At 36.9% G+C, this 22,127-nt stretch overlaps 1 long non-coding RNA gene across 1 annotated transcript; it reads left to right on the forward strand.

Moving 5' to 3' along the window:
* The first annotated feature begins 16,204 nt into the window (after nucleotides 1-16,204).
* On the forward strand, nucleotides 16,205-17,894 carry LOC118599467. The gene is made up of 3 exons (XR_004948843.1): nucleotides 16,205-16,745; nucleotides 17,479-17,549; nucleotides 17,646-17,894. It is a non-coding gene; the product is annotated as an uncharacterized LOC118599467 (long non-coding RNA).
* The last annotated feature ends 4,233 nt before the right edge of the window (nucleotides 17,895-22,127 follow it).

Consider the following 22,127-nt stretch of genomic DNA (forward strand, 5'->3'; position numbering starts at 1 on the left):
TGTTAATTTCATTATGATTAGCTATTTTATTTTTTAGGACCCAATTTCTGCAGAGTGGCAACCCCGCCCCCCTTTTTCTGCCCCATTGCTGAGAGTTCTCTGTTTTTGTTCATGTGCTCTTCCACAAGTTTACACCCCAACCTAACATTACAGATGGAAAAACAAAGCTGAGCAATACAAGTAGATTCATCAGAATGGAGCAGAGCAGGGAACCTGTGGATCACCAAGGGTATTTTCTGGGTCACAAATACAATCTTTTTTAAAAACATATTTTTTCATCTGCTCCTCATTCACTACACCTACGCCTGGAGGGAATCTAGTTTGGGGACTACAGGATTTCATCTCTGCTCTTTGCTGATGATGTTCTCCTGTTGGCTTTATCGAGCCGGGACCTCATCCGAGTGTAAAGCAAGTTAGAGATAACGGGAGAAGTTCAATTCCGAAGGTCAAAGGTCCCAGAGAAGACCCAGGACATGCTGGAGAGACTACGTCTCTTGGCTGGCCTGGAAACACCTCCGTGTCCCCCCAGAGGAGCTGGAGGAAGTGACCAGGGAGAGGGACGTCTTTGATTAGACTGCTGCCCCGTGATCCGGTCCTGGATGATCGGATGAAGACGGATGGATGAACGTTCTGGAACTGTCCATATTGTGATACATTGGAATACTGGATCCACTAGAAAACACACACAGTTACACTAAAACAGAGATGTGGTCCAGGTCATTTTTTAGACTGTTTATTTTAACTCGGACTTGAGCGCCCCTGATCCAAACTGACGTGTCATAAGTGCTGGACTGGTCGGAGATGGGAGGGATTTTCATAACAGCTGCTAGAAAACAGATCTGTTGTTGTTTGGAGAGCTTTACCCTAACATAAAGAGCTCAAAGTGGCCACAAGACATGAAAAAACAGAATGGAAACTTCTTATCTGCCACTTTAAATCTTTCATATTTTTCACCACTTAAAAACATTTTCATATTGATTTTTTTATGGACTTCTGAAGAAATGTTTCTCACTAAGTCGGGTTCAAATAACACTGCCGTATCAGGGAACGGGGCGGTAACTATTTAACTTCTGGGTTGAAGTTTGAAACTGTGTTGAGTCAAGTCAGTTCACTAAGTGACCACTAGAGGGATTGATTTATCAGGAAGTGTTGAGGTTCCTACTGAGGACCCAATGGGTTCATTTTAATGTTTGACACGTCTTAGAAATCTTTTGATCTATTTACAAAGCGTTCCCAGTAATCCTGTATTTATGATTTAGCCCAAAAAAATGACATAGTTTCTGAAGAGCGGCAGTTCATTAAGAATTTGTTGTTTCAAGGGTTATAGATTGTTAAGTGGTTCTCACAATTCTTCCTATTTAACAAATTAGGTTTAAATGGCTATTTTATGTCTTTTTACTGGATGAATAGAAATTAAAAATATTATTCATTTAATCAACATTATTTAAACTTTATTTAAAAGAGGATCTCAGAAAAATGACAATTTTCAAAAAAAGTATTTATATTTGCCACTCAGGAGTTTTTCTGTCAACTTCCTGGTTAACTTCAGATGTAAACAAAACATAAACAACTAGAAAACATTCAGTCCTTTCATCTATACTGACACGGTTTACGACAAACATGCTTTATAAACTGAATTTTTTAACTTTAGAGGATCGTAAGATTTTTGTAATATTCTTAGAATTATATTCATTTTTAAAATTTTCTAAATTTCTGTTCTATTTTGATCATTTAGGCAAGAAAAAAGTTGTTTTTGATAAAAGAAATGTTTTCCAATCATGTATTGACTAATTATTTTATGTTTGATCTATTTCTGTATAGATATATATTCCTGTTTGTCCTGTTTAACTTTATTTTCACTTTAATTGCTTAAAATAAACCATTTCCAAATCCAGAATCAATTTTTAACATAATCTCTTAATTATTTTTAATACATATATTTCAAACTAATTGTTTTTTTTTTTTAATCAAAATCTTTTTTTTTTAAATAAACTTAAGTCTTTTTTTTTAATCTACGAAAAACATACTTTTACTTTAAAAATGGGAAGTTTCCTGACACTTTACTTTGAAAGTTTACTTCCGGTTACAGTAGAGAATGCAGTTTAGTTTAGTTTATGTATATAAAATCCAACATTACTCTGCATTTTACAATGCTAATTACATAGCCTAAACTTAATTAACTTTAGGCTATGATTTATAGATTTATAAAGATCCTGAATTAACCGAAATGGTAAAAAAAAACTTTATTGACAAATTAACGTTACAAATAGACTTTTCTCTTAAAGATGGAATTCTCTGAAAACCAAAACATAATTAAAAAAAAAACACAAAAATTAACAGAAAATGCTACTTTTAAGCAGATGATAAAACATGTTTAGTTTAAAGTATTCTTTAAAAAAAAATTGCTGCCTGCCCTGACCTTTGTTGAGGACCATTTCTGCGCGTTAACCTTTCCGACAAACTCAAAAATTCACCAAAATTTCAATGCGCCTAGTACCCGGTGAAGATTAATTTTTCACACCGAGAAAAAATGACAAATCGTCAATAAAGAATGATGACATCACAGTTGGAGAAAATGTAAAAGAATAGGGGTCTCAGATGTTACAAATATTAATACTTGTGTTTTTTAGGGAGAAAAAACAAATATTTGAGTTCTTGGAAACTTGTTACAGCTCTATAGTTGTGTCCTTCCTTTCTCTGTTGCTGAGAGTTCTCTGTTTACATGCCCTCCCACTATCCTACAGCTCCTCAAACACTAATGTTAGCAGCGCAACAAAAAATGGCGAGAAATATTAGATCCAGATTCCAGCTCAGACGAGGAAAACAAAGACATCCATGGATCAATTTGTCTGCAGGTGGGTGCTTTAGAATGGGGCGGAGCTGGAGCTTGTGGCCACGCCCACTTTATTTTCTACATCAAAAACACATTTTTTTTATCTGATTCCCGATTTGAATAAAGAAATACTCAGAAATGCGATTTTAAGCTGAATTTTATCAGAAAAATGCCACAATTTTTCATCAGAGTGAGTCTGTTCAAGCGTACTAAACTCCCGAATCTAAAAGAAAACCTATTAGACACCGTAACACTAAGTGACATAACACACCCATTGATGGATAATGCTCCTTTCTGTGCTGCTCTGAGTCATGTGATGATGGTGCAGTCCTGCAGGCAAAGCCACGCTTCACCTCGTCCTGTGAAATTCATCGAGCTGGTGGAGGGCAGATGAACTCCTGTCATGGGGTTTGTGGGTCTCATTCTTCCATGAAACCATGAGACTTCCATTAGCAGCACGAGTTAACCCTTCTCCTCCAGGAAGCTGCACTGGAAACGCTCTGGGTTTCTTTTCTTTGTTTCTTATCGGCCACACATTACTGACGAAATCAGATCCTCGCTCTGAAACCCCGGCGGTTCTGCCGCAGGACTTGATGTCATCGGGACGACAGATAAATTGTTCCTGACTCGCAGCATCTGTGATTCATTTAGAGGCCGGGAGTCGAAGGGCTCACTGAGGTGATTCAATCACATCCTCTTTCCTCGTGTTCCTCGTGGATCAGCAGATCCAAGCGGGTCAAAGGGGACCCGGCAGCTGCTTTGGATTATTTCAGTCAGGTTTTGATCAGTCATCCACTTCCTGACGGGCGGAAACTCCTATGTTGACAAAGATGAGGTCTGGGGAAAGAGGTGGATGTTTAGGGAAACGCCCCCTAGTGGGGATTCTTTGATTCACTGTAATTTTTTTAATTCTTAACACGATCAACGTTATTCTGGAGGCGGCGTTTGCAAACTGTGGTTGAGTCTGCAGGCGTGCACGTGCACGTGCACGTGTGTAGACTGCAGTACCCGGCTTTTATTCTTTACATTTGCACTAGTTTCTTATAAGTTTCTATTTATTTCTTTACTAGAGGATCAACTGAGTAAAATGAGGGTAAATGGCGCCCTCTGTTGGTTGTAGCTGAAAAGTGCACGACTGTTTTCTTGTTTCTTTTTTATTTTAGAACCAGATGTTTGTCAGTTAAACACAACCTTTTCACTTTTTATTGCATTAAAATTACTCGTTTGTCTCTTTGTTAATTTAGCTTAAAGTTTAAATGAATATTTTCCATTTTGTTGGACACAAATGGAGTTTTTGGAGTCTAAACGAGGACAAAACAATCCTAATGGAGCTTTTTTTTTCTTGTTTTCTGATAAATCGTGTTTTTGAACCGTCTGAATATCAGGCGTTTCATGAGTAAATGCTGATAAACTTTAACCTTTTTTGCTTGAGTTTGTTTAAATCTCATATTCACCTGTAAGGAGAGTTAATTAAAAAATGATAATATAACGCAGGCAATTTATAAATAATAAACAGTAATAAAATAAAACAGTCCAGAAAAGCCATCGTCTGACTCTAGATGGCGCTCTTCGCTTTCTGTCCAATCTTATAACTGCAGTACAATTTTTTGAATATTTATTTTTATCTGTCATTGCTTTTATAACTCTACAGTTTGGGGTTTTGCATCCATGTTGTCATGGTGATACCATTCGAGAACTTAGGCTTAAAAAAACAAAACTTTCTAAATTTATGTGGTTTTTTTACATATAAAAAAAATAAAAGTAGAACTCTTGTGGACTTTTCTGGTCACTTGTGAGTTTTCCTTTCAGGATCTTGGAAGGAAAACCAAACAGACAGCCCCCCCCCCCCCATCTACCTTTTAAAAGACAGCAGAGCAGAACGGCGGCGAGCTGCAGCCTAAAATACGGCTCATTTATCAGTGACATGGGAATGCTGTGACCTTCCCAAGACAGCCGGGCTTTGCCAGCTCAGCGCTTTTTCTTCCCAGCCAAATTAGTCGTCACCCGCATGACTGAGGACGCCCCCCTCCCCGTCTCCTCACACGCCAGAGGAAGACTCAGAGAAACAGCTTCTGAGTTCTGCCACGTTCGGGTTCGGTTCTGCGGAGACAGTCTGACGGATGGACGGTCCTTCTGAAAAGTCTAAAAAGCTGCTCATGAATCCCGTCAGCTGGAGGTTTGAGGCTCTTAAATCTGAACGCCGCCTCCTTCACAAGCTCCAGCTTTCATGTTCAGGCATCAGGATGGATCTGCTGGATCACCTGATCCTCTGGATCACCTGATCCTCTGGATCCACCTGATCCTCTGGATCCACCTGATCCTCTGGATCCACCTGATCCTCTGGATCACCTGATCCTCTGGATCCACCTGACTTTTCTCTTTTTTCAGTTTTTTTAGTATGAGGACCAAAGAAAATGATATATACAAAAATAAATTTGTACGATTATGAGAAAAGAAAAAAATAGTAAATTTATTACTTAAAAAGTTGCAATCATATCTGGAATAAAAAATAAAGTTATAAGTTAAGTTGAAACATAAACTGAACTGATATTGTTTGATTGTCTTTGTTCAAACATTTTTAAACTAAATTGAACATTTTTTAAAAATCTTTTCCTTGTAACATCAGTTTTTCACATAATATTATGACTTTGTTCTGGTACAATTTTGATATTTTTTCCTCATAAATGAATAATTTTATGTTATTAATATTAGGCTTTTGTCATAATTTTACGACTTTGTTCTAGTAACATTTTGACATTTTTTTCTCATAAATTTATGACTTTATGTTCATAGAATTTAGACTTATTTCTAAAAATGTTACGATTTTGTCCCAGTACAATTTATTCCTCATAAGCTCCTAATTTATTGGCTTTTTCTCAGAATTTCATGACGTTTTTCTTGTACAATATTGACATTTTTTCCTCAGAATTTTATGAATTTGTGTTCATAAAATTTAATCTATTTTCCTCATAATTTTTGATTTTGATCTAGTAAAATTTGAACATTTTTCCTTGTAAATTTTTGACTTGTTTGCAAATAAATTGTTTTTTTCCTCATACTTTATGACTTAATGATCATGAAAATGATTTGTTTTTTCATAATTTTACAACTTTGATCTAGTAAAATTTTGACTTTTTCATAAAAGTCAAAATAAAATTTCATAACTTTATAACTTTATGTTTATAAAATGTTGTTTTTTTTCTCTTAATTTTACGACTTATTCTTGTACATTTCTGACATTCATTCCTAAATTTATGAGTTTAAGCTAATAAAATTTTGCCTTTTCTCACAATTTTCCAACTTTGTTTTAGTAAAATTTTGACATTTTCCCCACGATTTTGTGAGTTTTCATTTATAAATTTGTTTTTTTCCTCACATTTTTTTGACTTAATTCTAGTAATATGTTGATATATTTTTTAAAATGTTATGACTTTATCTTCATAACATTTTGACATTTTTTCTCATAAATTTATGACTTTATGTTCTTAACATTTTGGCTTTTTTTTTCTAAAAAATGTACAACTTTGTCCCAGTAAAATGTTGACATTTATTCCTCATAAATTTATGGCTTTAAGTTGTTTATTTTTTGACTTTTTTCTCATAAATTCATGACTTTTTTTCTTGTACAATTTTGACGTTTTTCCTCATGATTTTATTAATTTATGTTCATAAAGTTTAAATTTTTTCTCATAATTTTACAATTTTGTTCTAATAAAATTAAGGGTATCCCTCAACCATCCACCAACCTTTGCCTACTGGTGAGTCCGCCCCTGCCTCTGACTTGTGGGCGTGGCCTTTGGCGTGGAAAGCCCCTCCCCTCCCTGTTTCAGGGAGCTTGTGGCTCCGCCCAGCGTATTTCCTATGTCACAAATTGGATCTTTTTTAAACAGCATTTATAAATCTGCTTCTGATTTACAACAATTTGACTAAAGAATACTCAGAAATGCAATTTTAAGCCTAATTTTCTCAATATTTGTGCTCCATCATCAGAAAAATGCCACAAGAACATGTTAGAAACACCATTTTGATCAGAGGATCTCCAAGAAATCATTTTACAGGATAAAGTTCCAGAATGGCCTCAGAGAGGAACGTCTTCTGATTCATTCTGAGAGGCTGCTGAGGTCAGCCGCTGAAGTGGTGTCACTCGTTTCTTTTGTAGCGCGTCCGAAAAGTGCTCGCTCAGGGCTCACCGCCTCCATGACAGAGGTGTGGATCCGTTACGACTGAAACAGAACTGTCTGAACCCTGATCCAATCAAGCTTCCCCTCCGACTCCTCCCTCCAATTCCTGCTGAGTCTGATTCAACACGAGCGGCAGAAATGAAACACAACCACCTCGTTCACACAGAAAACTCCAGAGTGTTTACAAGTCTACTTGTGATTTAGGGGTTCTGAAGCTGGATACAAACGCTCCGTCTCCTGCAGGCTTTGGTCCACACAGACCTTCAGCTCTAATCTTAATTGAATTACATAGAAGGAGAACAAGACAAATAGTTTGCAGGAGCGAGCTGACAGCTCCACAATGATGCGCCGCAGAGTTACCAGGCTGCTCTTTAGAGCCATAAATCCAGTTGGTGATGATGGACCACTGCGAGTCAACTCCTGTTAGTGGAGCCTCCACCCTCTGCTAGTGAATTTAAGGAGACATTCAGTGCTGCAGTTCCTTAACAGACCACTAGAGGCAGGATTCAGAAGAAATAAACACGTTTACAGTCTTTAGTTTCTTTTTTCTACTCATGACATCTGTGGGTGACTGAGTTAGTTTAGTTAGTAGGTTTATTGGAATTAGTTTATTCAGAGTAATCAAAACAAAAACAAAATAAAGAGGATAAACAAAAAAATCTAAATATCCACATACACCTGAAAATTATAATATATATTTATACTGTATATATGTAACTCGGCGATTCAGGCTTCCACGGCGTGCGTTAAAACATTTCGTCAGATGTTATTATTCTATGATGGTCACTTACAAAATAAATAAATATTCAGTAATGTTTTAGTACTTAATTCTTGTTATTTTTGTGGTTTAGATCACTTTTTAACAAAAAAGCTGACTATTTGATCTGAGATCTGATGCCATTTTGTACAAATACATTTTACCTGGTAAAACTTTGCAATTAATCGTGATTAATCCCAACACAAAAGTGCGATTAATACGATTTTTTTTTGTAATTGATTGACAGCAGTAATTAAAAATAAATGTTCTAAATGTAGAGCTTCGTGTGTGATTTCATATTGTTATTAATCGCAGATTATAAGTGGTCAGCGAATACGGAGACTAAAAGAAAATTATTTTTTACAGTTTGCGATTAATTTGTTAATTTTTTTAATCGATTCCCAGCCCTAATATATTCTTATGTAGAAAGACCCCTTCTCAAAGATTAAAATATTATGAAAACATGTTTTCCATTTACATAATTCCATTAAAAAAATAAAATTTAAATGAATATAGATTCGGGATCTATTTATGTACCTATTTTTTTCCATTTTTATATAAATTGGGGTTAAATCTTTTAAAACTCACATAAACAGGATTTCAGAAAATTAAAATACCGTGCAGAATGACTACCTATCTCTCAAAAAGACAGACATAGATTCTGATCCCACCAAATCCAAATCCAGTATTTTCTAATGATTTGTCCATCCTCAATATTTCGAGCAGCGTCCAGGTCCTGCTGGAGGATGAAACCTGCATCTCCATCTTCAGCAGAAGGAATCATGAAGTCCTCTAGAACATCTTGTAGACTGTTGCAGGGAATCTGGATTACAGAAACCAGAGTTCACCATTTTTTTGATATATTGGAGCCAGATGTCATCAGTAAGCAGTGATTGGAGTCAACGTTTCTATGGTAACCACTCCCACCAAACATGGGTGAGCTTGTTGGGAAGCCACACCCCCTACCACTTGAAAGTCAGTCGTTTTAAATGTTAGACAAAATGTTGGGCCGGGAGGCTCCTCCTACTTTTATTGAGGCATCTGATTGGTTGGTTTATAATTTAAATATCTTGAACTACAGACATTAGTATTAGCAAGAGGATGTTAATAAAAAAGTATCAGATGAAGAATGTTTTCTCTGACTCTGGGATTTTAGCTTTTTGGAGCCAGGGTGGGAGGAGTCACTCAGTCCAGTTCTCTAATACAGTCGGTGGATCAAATCAAGATTCTAACAGCCTTTTATTCAAGAAAACAGTTCTGAGAACTGCTGTGTCGTGATCCTTTAAATGAACAAATACTTGTTTCTAAGAAGTCATTAGGAGAACCAGCTTTGTTTTGGGTGAGACCCGTCAGCTCCTTCAGAAAAGTGCTGAGGCGCAGGTTTACCGCCTCACTCAGGAGCGAAGGACTTCCCGGCTGTGAGTCATACATGCTTTATTGATGAGTGAGACATGCAGGAGTGGGAGGGAAGACGTCTAGCAGGAACCTTTGATTCCCTCCACTGCTCATCGGCTTCTCTCTTTTTTTATGCAGGAGAGATGCTCAATGGAATGCAAATGAGCTGCAGTGGCTGTCAGTGGAGGGGGATGATAAGACCGGGATATTTCTATCTGAAACTTTTGCCTTTTATGCCCCAAACTCTGCTTCTCTTTCATCCATTCCAGCTAACAAATGCATCTCTGCTGCAGCGTTCCTGCTGCTGGTGTCTGAGCTTCCTCACAGTCACCGGCATTTTGACCTCACTTAAATCCAGACAGATACAGGGAATTTAGCTGAAGATGCAAATTTAAAACAGAGTATTAAGGCTACCACAAAAGAAGGACAAATAATAACAAATATTTGAGAGGAAAGTTCTAACATTATGAGATAAAAGGCAAAATTTCACAAGAAAAGTCTTAAATTATAACCAAAAAATGCAACAATTTACAAGTAATATAAGTAAATAACTATAAAAACGATTTAAGAATGAGGTTGTAAATTTATGCTTAAAAAATGTGATTTTTCGGGAAAAATAAAAAAATAAAATGTTACATTTTGGGTTTACTGGTTATAGAGGTATACATTTTATAAATAAAGTTTGATTTAATTTATGCTGCCGAAAATTTAGAGGAATTTAATAACTACCCACTCGTCCAGAATCTGCTGAATGTGCTCCAGTTTTTTTTTTGCACAAATTCATTTTGATAAAATTAAAACTCTTTAACATGAAGCACATCTTGCTTGTAAAATTACTACTATTTAAATTACAAATTTACAATTAATTCTGGTTAAAACTTAACACATTTATCAGAATTGCACAACTTTATTTTTGCAAAATTTAAACTTTTTAAAATTAAATTCTCATATATTATTATCAATTATTTTCAATTTTAATTTCTTACAATTAAGACTTTTCCCATAAAACTACGACTTTATTCTTGTACAATTTTGACTTTTTTTAAGGTTATTCTTATACATTTTCCACGGTCTTCTCATGTATTTTCAACTTTATTTTTATAATAAAGACATTTTCTACAGGTGATATCACACTCACTTGGTCCAGATCTCTATATACAGTCAGTGTGTGAAACGCCTCTAAACTGAACTCTCACAATCGTGGGAGATTTTAGATTTTTTCTGAGTCCACAACAGCAGGAGGAGCCCTGAGTTTCATTCATATTGTGGTTCCTCTACGCTGGTTAAAGACGTTAGAACACGGACTGTAGCCGCATTGAATCTAAGTCATATTCATTTATCTCGGGTCTGTGTTCACTGAAATGAACACTCTCGTCTTTACCTATCATTACCCCCCCTCCCCCGGACTCCTCGCCTCCCCATCATCGATCATTGTTTGTCGTCTCTTCTTTAACTCTCAACCTTGTTTCTCTTGTAGCGCCTCCTGCTTCTGCGGGACGGTAAATCAAAAGTGAATTCCTGTGAGGAGCGATCGATAGCTCCCAGTGCTATTATCACTCTGCTATAATTCACCTGCAGGTGAGCGGCGCCGTGGAGCATCATTTCCTGGGGATCATCTGTGACAGTCGCTGACGAACAGACGGTTTTATTCCAACTTGTGTTTCAAACGGGGTTAAAAACAGGAACCAAAAAGAGTAGAAAAAGGTCCAAACTAAACCCAGATCAGCCAAAAAGATATCAGAGACTTTTTAGTTTCTTTGTTAAACCAGAAAATGATCATAAATGATCATCTTTGATGAATATCACCATGTGAATTGTAACCATAGCAACAACCATGCAAATTCCTGCATGCATTTGTCACATTAAAAACAATCCCAATGACCTATGAAATTACCGTAAATGTAAATTAGGATTATATTTATGCACCGTTTGTAAAAATAACTGATTCTAGAGTCTTTTTCTCTCATTAACTTCCCATCAAACCTTTTGCAAAAACTCACTTAAAAATTCTCTTCAAACCAACCGGAGATTTAATCTTTAATCACGGGACGTGTCATTCTATACCTCATTTATGGTGTAACCACGACAACCATGAAAGGACAAGGTCAACGGAGCATCCAGCTAATTTATACATTCTTAATGGCACCAACATCCTCAATGTGTTTATCACAGGAAGGCCTGAAAACAACAGGATTGTGGGTAAAATGTGGAGGCGAGATCTCACAAAAGAAGGTTTTCCTTGTTGTTTACCCTCATATTTTATTTTATAAACCAGTCTAATCTACAAAATTGACAGAAGTTACTTAGAGCTGATTTTGGTTGATTTAGATGTTTCGTTCAATGGTTTAAGTTCAAATTCAAACACTGAATAATCTCAAAAACTCACAATATTAGTCTCAAACATAAGTTTTTGTCTAAACTATCATCTGGTTTACAACTCTAGTGCATTTAAGATGTATCCATAGCAACAATGAAAAAACTGCTCAATGAGATGTCAGGTTAGTTTTTGCACGACTGGAAACACGAAATATTCTCCAACCCGGAATATATTCAAAAAGTCAAACTGGGAGTTAAAAAAAATCTGTACAACAGAGAAGTGTATGTTGAGATGCACCAGGTTAATTCAAAATTAATCCCAATAAAATGTGGTGTTCCTCAAGGTTCACTTCTGGGACCACTATTATTTATTTTGCATTTGAGTTTGGATTAAGTTAAAAAGAAAAACAAATGCTTGAAGTATTCTAACTAAAAAAGTGACACGGTGGGGTCCTTAACCCTCGTCTTCTTGTGAATGAGAACGTGTTGCTTAAGCCTCATTGAAGACAAGGTCCGTCCATTTACGCAAGAAAAAGTAACATAAAAGTCCAGCTCAGATTATCTCTGGATCCAATGCAGAGAGCCTGTGACCCACCCAGCAGATTTTTTATTTTTGTCACAAATATGATATTTTTCAAACTGTATTTTTTTCCTGCTCCTGATTCATAGCAATTTGAATAAAGAAATACTCAGAAATGGAAATTTTAGCTTATGTTTCTTATACATGTCCTTCCTTCATCATCAGAAAAATGCCACAAAAACATGTTAAAAACACCATTTTCATTTGAGTAGTTTTTTTTTTTAATTTTGGCAAAAAACTTCATATTCATAATTAAAAGATTTATGATAGACAAAAATATGGTTGGGGGCGTTAAAACAAGAATAAAACTTAAGTGGTCGTGAAGGTTCGTCTCTTTGAGCAACAGAGCTGATGATGAGATGATTTTTACGATTTGAAGAAATTGGAAGTGCTTTCATCTTAATGGTAAAGCACGGAGGTGGCTGCATTATGATTTGGAATTAATTTGCTGTAAGAAATAAATTAATAATCTAAACTTCAACAGTTTAAATATTGTTTTTTAGCCAAATGTTGATAATGAAAGTCCCTTAAAAATGTGTTTATGGTAAAACATTTTCATGATCACAAAACTTGCTATAAAGAAGCAACATTCTGCCTCCTTTAGTTTCTTCCTCGCTCAGCTCTTGTCTCCTCCGCCAACCTCTAGCCGACTAAGAGGGTAAAACCGATTAACATCACTGTCACTATCCATCTATTATGCTGCACCCTAATGGAAGATGACAAATTACACCGTGCATTATGGGATCCCATCCCCACCTTCAGCGCGTGAGAGAGGAAGAAGAGGTTTCTTCTGCCTGTCCTCAGAGTGACCACAGCTCTGCTGGTGAAGTGTGAGGGTCGGCGTCGTCTGACAAACAGCTGCTTCAGCATTCTGCCAGCTTCCTCTGACACAAAGCCGGCGGGTCTGACAGCCGGAGGAGCAGAGAAACCGGACGCTCGCTTCTGCAACACCTTCAGATGGTCGGGTGGGAGAAGTTTTAGTAAATAAATCCCAATAAAGTTTAATGTCAACACCAAACAGCTAAAAGTTTCTAAATAAATGTGATGTCATACATTTAATAAATAGCTGATTGTGTCACTTTTGATGGACACAATTCAGACTATTTCCTATTAACTCATATGCTGAAAACTTCAACTTTACATCACGTTTGTTGTTTTATTTTCTATTTGTAGAGGGCGTGTCGAGGAAGGGGAAGTGAAAAGAGGATTTTAGATTCAATCAAAGTCCAAATCTGTTTGTAACTATGTTTTTATTATTGATAGGTGGATGAAACTGACAAATCTATCAATTTTAGATTATAAAGTTCCGCCATCTTTAGAGCATTGTTTAGGTGGGCGGAGCTATTTCCAGCCGAGATGGCCACCCCACTCAAAGCGGATTTCCACTGGTCCGTCTCTGTTGCGTTATCCAATCGTAACGTTTACGTCGCCTCCGCCATGTCTGTGTCCGACATCCGTCTCTCCGCACTGCTGGCTTTACGCAGGAGTTCTATTTTGAGTCAGTTGGCATGTGAGAAAACAGGAAACAGGCCCGGGTTTCAGAATAAAACCTTCCATTGTACTTTCAAAATAAAACTTTATTAAAGTTTTAAGTTTTATATAAAGTGACAGGAGCGAACTGCTTGCCACAGGGACAAACCACGCCTCCAGGCGCTGAAGCGCAATACTCCGCGCAATAATACTGCGATGCACCACTGATGGACCAGTGTGAATTCAGGGTTACGGGTTTTCCCCGTCTTCAACCAGAATAAGCTGGGATAGGCTCCAGCAACCCTGGAGTTTAGAAACGGGATAAATTCATGTATTAATACGTATTTTTTTAAATATATTTACGAATTTTTACTTTTTTAACCTTTATTTTACCAGGAAATTCCATTGAGATTAAACCTCTTTTTCAAGGGAGACCTGAATCCCGATCTGCTGATGTTTAATCCTTCTGAGGCGTCTTCAGGTCCGTTTGGTTTGTTCGTTTCTCGTTTATTGGTTTGTGCCTCGGTTTACGTTTGAAATGCACACTTTGAAAAAAAAAAAAAGTATTTTGCTATTTTCAGTAAATCAAAAAAACTAAATTTTTCCTCAAACGTTCAAACCATCATACAAACATCCTGATAATTTCGCACTTTTTGCACTAAAGTATTGATCTACTCGTTGTTTTCCAAGTAAAACAAGCTAAAGGGTTGAAAAAGATCTTCTGAACATTCAGGATACTTTAGAGATCCTCCTACTCATGTTCAGGTTATTTTCTTCACCAGTTCACAAGAATACAAATAAACACACAGAGTTATCAACTTTTTTAGCTACATTTCACAATATTATTGAAAAACATTGTTTAAAAGGATGAAAATCAATGTCAGAACGGGCTGTTTATTGAAAACTAACTTGTTACTACTTTGCAGTAACCTCAGGTCTCCACACAACTTTATTTCTGCACTGTGACATCTTTGGGTTTGATGTTTCTGGACCTCAGGGATAAACTGAGTCAGTGCTCGTTTTTTTTTCTTTTCTCAGAACAGAGAGATCTACCTCTTTCTTCACCTGAGGCTTGTTGTTTCTCTTTTTATGGACTCAGTCTGATTTTTCTCCCCTCCCTGCTCCTCAGTTCCATGAGTTCCACCTCCAGAAAATGCCGCACAAGCGATCGATTTTTATTTATTATGTATTCCAGTTTTTCCTTCAGCTGTTTCACTCTAGTCTTACTGTCCGTAAGCCTCCATCCGCTCCGTGATGAGAGTGATTACACGTCCGTTTGACTGATGTGTTCTCCATTTACTGCCGCCCACACTTGCCTGATTGCATTAAGTTTCTCATGACACTTACTCACGCATGCAGTTGACAGCACCAGCACTCCCACACACACACACAGATGTCATTTGCAGGGCTGATAATTAGTTCAAGAGAGGAAAGCTCAAAGATGCTGTTTCACTCATTGTTTCACTTCAAAGGAGTCGATTGCTTCTTTTAATCCTCACCAATAAGGCTCTTTGTCCCCGTGTGATGAGAGATGAATTACAAACTAAAGTGCTTGAGGACTATTTTATGTAATCAAATCCAAACAAAAGGTAATTTGAGCAGCCACATGCCATTATTGATGTTTAAGGAGATGTTGTGTTAGATGAAAGAGACTATTTTTCTCCCAGGAGGAAAAGGACTTGACATTTTTGAAGATGTTTGAAGAAGCTCTCTGTGGGGTTTTGGGGGTGTGACACATCAAAAAGATCACAGGGCAAAAGAGGCTGTCGAGCAACTCTTCAGGTTGGAAAACAAACGCAAATTATAAGTGAAGTTGTATGTCTCTTCAGTGGTCAAATTCAACATACAGCATTCACTCTAGCGTCATCACATGTAATGCAACATATCTATTTCATAATTATGTTAAAAAGTTACGTTTTCTAAATCTAGTTTTAGTTTGGCCCGCGATCTAGGGTGTGTTTTGGATTTTGGCCCCCCGATTGAGTTTGACACCCCTACATTAGACAAAGGTAGGCAATTGCCTAGGGGCCCACAAGCTAAACATTTAAAAAATGTGCCTAAAATAAATTTTACACCCATTTTTATCTAACTCTGTCATAAAAAAAACACCCAAACCACTGAAATGGCATAAGACGGATCATCTTGAAGTGTTTTGTCCTCCCCTGACCCTCTGCAGCAATGGAATATTCCAGTCAATAGCAAGTTAGCAAGCAGAGGATTCAGTTTTCCTGGATTCCAATTTCGCAGATGAAAATGACTCTGGGTGGGTGGACATAATTAGGGCGGGAATGGGATCAATGTAGCACCATTTAGTTCTTTATCAAAATACATTTCAACCAGGGAAGCGCAGTCAGGGGAGGCAGGTGAAGCATTGATTCACCTGCCGTCACGACATGAATAACCAGTAATAAAATAAATATGTGTGCATTAACCTGTTCCACACATGCAACTTTTACTTTAGATCCTAATCGTTTCATTTTATCTTGAAATCACAATGCTTTGCGTATTGATTTCATCCTAGGTTGGAAATTATTTTAATCTTGTTTACAGTTTATCAAAACATTAGGATTCTTGACATTGATTCTGTCTACTAGTGGATCAATGAAAAACCTAAATAAGGATCTTTAAAAAACAAAACCACTGCAGACGGTCCCATTTTATTTTTCGCCTGGGGCCCCCAAACTGCTAGGTCCGCCACTGCCGGCACGCTACCTGCCCCCGACACTCACTGGCTGAACAGCTGCCACATGCCCCTCCCCCTCTCCTTCTGTCCCTGCCAGCCTGATCAGAGCTGTAGGTGGCAAATTCATGAAGCAATTTTTTTAAATGGAGGCTTTTCTGTTCGTTTTATCTCCATAGCAACAATTTTATGTTTTTCTTGTCTCGTGTTGACGAACAGATTTCAGACATTCGTTGAAGAATCAGCAGAAGTAAATTTTTAGCTCTCCTTGGCAACGCTAGGTTTTGTTAACCACGCCCACATTCCTAATATGTTCATATCGTATATCATTTCACTCAGCTTTAGCCAAGGAATCATTAAATGTTTACAATATTTCAGTAAAACATGTGCGAGCAACAGGAAAACACCACTTTTGTGAGCTCACCATGGTAACGCCCTTTAAAATCTGCAAACTTCTACTCTCATCATTTATTCCTGAGTAGTTTCTTATTGATGGTCGAGGAGTGAGGGGGCAATACACTGAAATTCATATAGTAGGTCATTTTTTTTTTTTTGTGTGTGTGTGTGTAAAGTAGAATTTTTCTTTGTAATTCTGAATGGTCGCCTCTTCTTGAGATCAACGGTAATAAAACTTCAGTTGTGGTTGTAGACTTGTGTGAAATGTCATAAAGATTGTTCATACAAAATGTTTTTTTCCAATATTATACATAAATTGCAAAAATTTCACCCTTTCCCACAAAACGGACGCCAACTTGAGGGGCTTGTGGGAATCACATAATAATTTCTAAACTTCCTCTCGACACCCCTGACTAGGGATGTGGTACCAAAACCGGTACTGTTTAGCCTCGTTTCCACTGAGCGGTCTGGCACGGTACAGTCCGGTTCAATCCGGTATTCAGGTGTTTACATTTTTAAATAGACCTATTAACCAGTTCCGCTCTGTACCTCCCCATCTGTTGAAGGTCCATAGAAAAATGGTTGGAGTTGAGCTAATATAGCCACCCGTTGATTGGCAGAAAGTGATGATGACGTTAGAAAGCACCAATATTGCAAAAATTGCAAAAACAATCCTGTCCTTGTGGGACCAAAATTATAGTATTTCTGCTCCAGAACGGATGATCTGAAGCTTTTCTTTACTGCAAACACTGAAAGATTACTTGTGGAAATACTCATTTATTTTGATGTTTTTGTACTACACAGTTCAACTAAAGAAGATTAAAGACTTTGTCACTCACCCTTTTCTGTTGTTGTTGACGCCTCCTCCAGCTGATGCTCCTCCTCCCACCCTGCTGGAGCCTCATCTTTTACAACTCTTCACCCCCTCTGCATTAAGTGAGGTAATTAACCTTGTTTTACCCTGATAGGCTCTTCCAGAGGCCATTTTTCTTGTGATTCAACAGCACTCGGTGTTATCTCAATGTTTTTTTATGCAGATGCCTGCAGACGTTGCAGCTGGAAGGAACCTCCCAATGTGAGGAAACAGCATCTGTGGGGGCTTGAATGACCAATGTTCAGAGGTTTTTTATGTGAAAAAAAAATCAAATGAGGTCTAGTGATGATACATGTAGATACAAATATTCATGCAGTTCATTTCATGCTCCATGTAGTAACAGGTGGAGCAAAGATGTTCTGGACTCCCATCCAGCACACCTAAGAAAATGGACCAATGCCTCCCACTGGTTTGCTGAATTGAATTTTGAAGTTTTGAACTTCCATCTTTGAAACAAGACATTACCAAGATCTAAAAATGATCTTTAGCAGTCATCTGATGTGGAAGATGTTCCGATTTCTCCATTCTTGGACACCTAAAACGTAAATTCTTCATCATTTTTGTCGGTGTTGACGTTCATAATCTGAATCCTTTATGTTTATGCTGCTTTGTGTTGCTTGATAAGGAGGCCCGACACACAAACCAACACATTCTCAATCCTGAGTCGTCACATACTGACGATTGGCTAAAGGGTGGTACAAGGCGCTCTATTCCGGTACCGGTTCGCAGTACAGATTCCGTACGCGTCCTGTACCGGGTCAAGGTTAGGGTTAGAGTACCGGAGGTTGGGGAGCCCTGATTTAAATGGTAAACTGTTATAAAAAAGCAACCAGTTAGGGACACCCAGGATATCAATTTTTTGAAGCGGAGAGGTCCTTAACCAAACGTCAATATGTGGCGAGTTGGGAATGAGAATCTGTTGCACAAACACACCTATTTTGTCCCTCTGCTAGCATTCATTGCTATATATTTTTAGCTAGGCCCTCTACTGTGCTGTTTGCAAATAAAAGTGCCACCACGAGATGGGGAGACATCGGCATAAGAATTCATAACGCTGCCAGATTTTAAAAAAAAATTGTTGCAGTGGTCATAGTAGTCAGGTGGCCATCAGCAGAATTACCCGCTTTTTATATTCTCTCAGGCTAGCAGGCTGCTGGTCGCTTATGATATAAAAATACTCAAATGATGTCTTTGTCTATGTAGCTTCTTATTTGCATTAAAAAATGGGGAAAATGCATTACTTTGTGACAGACAAGTAATTATGGGTAAAAACATCTCAACTTTTTTAGACATACAATTAAAGTATGTTCTGAGTAACAAGGATCAAGTGTTAGCATGCTTTTGTTAGAGTTAGCAACAGAGGTCTGATGCTAGCACACATCTTCATCTGAAATTAGGAGTTTAATATTACGTTAATTGAGAGCTACTGAAGCCTATTCCAGATGGTATTGCCAACTCCTCACAGAGAAAAGTTGCTTTTGGCCGATCTAGAAGTCGCTATATGGCATAATTGCCTAATTAGCATATCATTTGCATAGAGCCTTTCAAGGACAGAGATTAATAAAAATATGTAAAAACATTTTAATATTGTTTAGAATTACAAATAAGTTCAGCTAACTGGCCAAATTCTGTGAGTTTAGAGAGGGAAAAAGCTTTATCTTTGCTGTCACTTCACTAAACATTGATCCATCGCTGTTGAACACCTCAATTCTGAAAAGAGTGAATTTCCCTCAAATGCATACGTAAACAACAAATAATTATTGATGCTGGGACTTGTCAAAAGCACAAGGCACAGCAGAATCTTCTGATCATAAAATATGAAAGAGTGTGGTACTCGGCACAGCTGTCGAGGTACCACCTGTAAAACTGACCACCCAAGAGTGCTCCTGAGTGGGCGGAGCTTCACGTTTGTGTTTGCTCTGGCTCAGTTAGAACCAAAACGGCTCAACGATACATGCTTCAAATCTGAGTGTCCAACACCAGAAAAGTCGCCAGTGAAACTAGAAAAAGTTGACAAATTTTGAGAAAATAAGTCTTCAAAGGGGACTATAAAGTCCAGACTTGGCGTACCAAGTCAAGCTGTTCTCGGGTACACACCGGGTGGGATGGCAGTCTATCACGGTGCCTCGGACATTAATTGATTTTTGCTTTCATTCTCTTGGTTTTGGCTTGATTCCTCCTGGTTTAAGTGTAGCGTTGACCTTCTTTTTGCCTGTTTTCCTCTCTCTTTTGTGTTTTAAGACATTTGAATTTAGACCAAATTTTGTCCAATATTTTAAAATTTAGTTTAAAACTGTTGTAATTTTACATATTTACATTTGTCTTCTGTGAAACTAAACATAAAAAACTGCCTTAGTTAGTTTTTAAAGCTAATGTTTTAGTCTCAAAGTAAAAGTACATCTGATGGTTTATCAACAAAACTAACAGGTCGTCGTATGAAATCTGCAGAATGAAGAAAATGGATTTTATAGCACCAGATGGTGACAATAAAAGTGAATTCTGTCCGAGATTCCTGCACCTGCAGAATAATTTTTAAAATAATTTCCATAAATTAGTCAGTTTTTTCTCTCACTTTGTGCTTTTGCTTACTCACCAGTAGAAGATTCTGCCAAAAACAAGCAATTACCTACTTTTCAAAGTACACATTTCAAAGGTGTGTTTGCGTGGGAGACTTGAGCTGCAGTACGAGTGTAGCCTTTAATTACACAGACAAACAAAGCGGAGCATCATGATGAATTCCAAAGCAGACCATGCAAACAACCCCATTTGTTTTTTTATGCATGAAATGATGTGCTTACCAAGGCATGTAATTAGAAATCAATTAAACCTCATATCATACATCCATGTGAATTGGTCAAAATGCTTTTGCAACATATAATTAAATAGTTCCCAATGGATGTGATGCTTGGAGAATAATGCACAAAAGACTGGAAAAAACTTAAATGCAGGAAAAGTTTTAATAATTTTGATTTATAGTCTAAAGTTGATTGAATCAGCAACACTTTTAAGATACTTTTAAGACTAATCCTAAAATATCGTTCACATTTCAGAATGAAACAAAAAGGCTTTTTTCTGTGAACATGAAATACATGAAGAATTTAAATCTGTTTAGAGGCTGATCTTAAAGTCGTTTTTCAGGATTATCCCCAACCTTCTCTGTCTGCATAGAGCTAGAACACAGTGGTACCAAACCCTTGTGATCCTCAACTAAACATTTTTAAAATGTGGTGTGATGACTGTCTTTCAAATGATGCTAAATTCAACGATACCACTTTTAGCAATGTTAGCATAATTACCATGACTAGCATTCTTAGCTATGTCTGTTTCAGAAATAGTTGATGATTCTACCAGTACTATTAGCAATGTTAGCATTGTTAGCAAAAATAACATAATAGGCATTTTTAGCTTTGCGTTTTTCATTAATAGTTGATGATGCCAATCCAATGCTAGCACTTTAGCTAATGTTAGCATAATTACTTTAGCTATGTCTATTTCTGAGATAGTTGATGATTCTACTAGCACTATTAGCAATGTTAGCATTTTTAGCAATGCGTTTTCCAGAGATAGTTGATGCTGACTGCAATGCTAGCTCTTATAGCCATGTTAGCATAATTATTATAATAAGCATTTTTATCAATATGTGATTCTGACATGAGTGATGATGCTGAATGCAATGTTAGCATTATTAACAAAACTAGCATTTTTAACAATGTGTATTTCTGTGATAGTTGATTATGCTAAATGCAATGCTACCACTTTTAGCAACATTAGCATTGTTGGTATATTAAATATACAGTAGTAGGCAATTCTAAGAATGCATTTTTCTGATGGTTAATGATGCTGAACGCAATGTTAGCACTTTTAGCAATTTTAGCATAATTTTTGCATTTTTTAGCAATGTGGTTTTCTGAAATAGTTGATGATGCCAAATGCAATGCTAGCACATTTATCATGTTATAATAAAGATAAGCATTTTCAGTTATTCTGATATGGGTGATGATGCTGAATGCAATGTTAGCAACATTAACATGATTAACATAACTAGCATTTTTAGCAATGTGTATTTCTGAGATAGTTGATGATGCTTAAAGCAATGCACATTTAGAAACATTAGCATTGTTAGCACAATAAACACAATAGGCATTTCTAGTAATGTGGTTTTTAGATAGTTGATGATGCTGAACGCAGTAGTAGCACTTTTAGCAAAATTAGCATAACTAGTATTTTTAGTCATGTGTTTTTCTGAGATAGTTGGTGCAATTGAACACAACGCTAGCACTTTAAGTGATGTTAGCAAAATTACCAAAATGTGGAATTAAATCAATATTTTATTCTGAGATGGATGATGATGTTGAAGACAATGCTAGCACTTTTAGCAATGTTAGCATGATTAGCATGACTAGCACTTTTAGCAATATTAGCAATATTAGCATGATTAGCATGACTAGCACTTTTAGCAATATTAGCAATATTAGCATGATTAGCATGACTAGCACTTTTAGCAATATTAGCATGATTAGCATGACTAGCACTTTTGGCAATGTTAGCATTGTTGGCATGCTAAGTATTTTTATCTGTGTTATTCTGAGATGGCTGATGATGCAATGCTAAGACTTTTAGCAATGTTAGCATTGTTAGTATAATT

The sequence above is a fragment of the Oryzias melastigma genome, linkage group LG12, assembly GCF_002922805.2.
Source record: "Oryzias melastigma strain HK-1 linkage group LG12, ASM292280v2, whole genome shotgun sequence".
NCBI lineage: Eukaryota > Metazoa > Chordata > Actinopteri > Beloniformes > Adrianichthyidae > Oryzias > Oryzias melastigma.